This window comes from Gracilinanus agilis, chromosome 5, assembly GCF_016433145.1.
Source record: "Gracilinanus agilis isolate LMUSP501 chromosome 5, AgileGrace, whole genome shotgun sequence".
Lineage (NCBI taxonomy): Eukaryota > Metazoa > Chordata > Mammalia > Didelphimorphia > Didelphidae > Gracilinanus > Gracilinanus agilis.
In genome coordinates, this window is record NC_058134.1 from 111,529,344 (window position 1) to 111,532,106 (window position 2,763).

At 39.2% G+C, this 2,763-nt stretch overlaps 1 long non-coding RNA gene across 1 annotated transcript; it reads left to right on the forward strand.

Annotated features, from left to right (window-relative positions):
* Window positions 1-1,319, forward strand: LOC123249400. The gene is made up of 2 exons (XR_006506379.1): window positions 1-749; window positions 835-1,319. It is a non-coding gene; the product is annotated as an uncharacterized LOC123249400 (long non-coding RNA).
* Window positions 1,320-2,763: the final 1,444 nt, after the last annotated feature.

Consider the following 2,763-nt stretch of genomic DNA (forward strand, 5'->3'; position numbering starts at 1 on the left):
TCTAGAATTGATATTGTTCCATTCAGTCCTTAAAATATGAATTCAGGGAGAATATAATGTCTATTTTCTCCTTAGTGGTTCTAAAAGTGATCTTGGTGGGGGTGGGAGTGGGGAAGGTGATGTTTAAACAAGACTCATGAACAACTTGCTACAGGAAAATTCTGAATCTGTGTTTACATCTGTTAATGTGTACCCTATCACAAGTTCACATGACAGCAATGCACTGCAGGAAATGGGGATCAAACCACAAAAGCAGCAGCCTCGGGAATGAGCAGGCTTTGGTAAGAACAATGGAAAAATCAAGTGTCTTGACCTGATGTCCTTTCAACCAGCTCCCAGATTTTTCAGGAGGTGCATGATCCAACTTGGGGGATTACTCAAACTCTTTGCTTTTTCCATCTCTTGGTTTGCCTGCTTTGGGAGTCATTCCACCGATCTCTGGTACCTTTACCCAAGCGTGAGCGAGTGGAAGGAAAAGAGATGACAGTTGAATACCTTCATTTCGGAGTCTCATATTAGTCAGCATCATCACGGGAAACTGTTCGCTTTTCTGGATAGTTTGGAACCACGAGAACAGGTTTTTTTTTTTCCCCCTCAGGCCCACCCAACAGCTGGTATGCATTACTGGGATTTGCCTTCTATCTTTAAGAGGCAGGAAAACTGAGAGGCCAAATTCAAGTCTGGCTTCCAGGATGGCCCTTTGGTCTCACACGTATCACTGGCTAAAGTCTTGTGGAACACAGCAGAAGGTAAAGGTCAACTAAAATGATTGCTTCAGACCACTGGGGACTTGCTTCAGGCGATGATAACGGGTCCCTCTGATTTTCCTCTCAGATGTGGCGATGAGATGGAGCGTGTACGGAGCACAGAGTGTGAGAAGATTGGTTCTACTTTAAATGCTTTTAGTTGAGCTATTTTGGGTTCTGTCATTTCTCTCCCTGGATATTCAAGGACCATCCTCCTGATTTTTCCTATCCCCCCCCTCCCCGCCCAGGTTATAACTGTTTAAACATGTACATATATAAATGCACGGAAAGCCTAACATCCACACTGCAAACTTGAACTAGATGCCATGATTTTCCTGCCTTTTCTAGGGAAGGGGCTTTGGAGTCTCAGTTCTGCATACATGGTTGAGAAACTGAACTTTTGCCTTCTGTTGGTCTTTTAAGTTTTTACCTTTTGTAGCTGCAGTTTTCTCATTGCTGTAGGTTTTTTTTAAAATAATTTATGCAAGTGTTTGGTTTCCATGTTTACAATTTATACAGCTTTCCTAGCAGTTTAAATGGAAATGTCAATAAATACTATGAATTGGTGTCAAATTTATATTTTTTCTTGATTTTCTTTGCACTGAGATGTCCCCTTTTATCAGGTACAGCGGCAATAAATCAGCTTTCAGTCACCTAGCAATTACATATTTATATATAAATAATAAAATAAATGTTATTTCTATTTATATATAAAAAATAAAATAATTTATTATTTAAGATAGATCTTAGAATACTATTGATTCTAAGACAGAAGAGTGGTAAAGGCTAGGCATTTGGGGTTAAGTGACTTGCACAGACTCACAGGAAGCTCCTGAAGGCAGATTTGAACCCAGGGCTTCTTGACTTTAAGCCTGGTGCTCTATCCACCATGCTACCTAACTGCACCTCATTTAGCATTTATTATGTGCCCACTGTATGCCAGCCATTGTGCTAAGTGCTGAGGATCCAATTAGAGAGGTAAAAAAAAAAAAAAGACTTTAAAAAGTCCCTGATCTCAAGGAGCTCACAAGCTAATATATAGCTAATATTTATATAGCAGTTTAGTCTTTGCCACACAGTGAGATAAAAATAACTTCTTTTATCATCACAAAAATGAGGCAGAAATAAGATACCTTCCAGGTCCATAAACTTCTGTCTTCTCTAATTTGGATAACACCGTGCCACAGAGGTTGGCATAAGTGATTTTATAAATCTTGTAGGTGTGTGGTTATTATTCCCAGGTTGCTGATTTTGTCATAACTCCAATAACATTTCCCAGTACAATTCAACTCAGCAACTTCCATTTACCATTAATAGGACTAAGTCAGCCAAGTAGAATCTATCATGAGCACAGATGGTTGAGAATTTCAAGATTAGGATTCTTCATTTTTTTTAAACCCTTGCCTTCCATCTTAGAATCAATACTGGGTATTGGTTCTAGGGCAGAAGAGTGGTAAGGGCCAGGCAGTGGGAGTTAAGTGACTTGCCCAGGGTCACACAAGATTCTTCATTTTGAAAAGACAAACACGATATCAAAATCTTTAAGCTCATAAAGGGTAATTGTTGGATAGGCTAAAGCTAGATGTATTTGCTGAGTCCAAATATATTAGAACTGTGGGCAAGGGTGGGAGGGTTAGAGTTCATCCCTTCAAGTTATGAAAGAAAAAGGGATATTCTAAATACTAGATACCAGGCTTTTGGAGTTTATTATGCTTAAGATGCTCTTTATTTCTTTAATGGATCTGGGATCTCATCTCCCTCTCTGTTCTCCCCTCAATAGCATAGAGTGCAGTCCAACCATACTTCTTGTTGGATTTCTGTCCATGTCTTCTGGTAAACCATCTTTAATGAGTATTGGATACGCAATCCGCTGGGCCAGAGATTCTTAACATTTTTGTGTCATAGACCCCTTTGGCATGATGAAGCCTATGAACCTCTTCGCAGAATGATTTTTTTTTTTAACAACTGAAGAAGGAAATTCTAAATTTCAGTTAGAGATGAGTGAAAATAAAGTTGT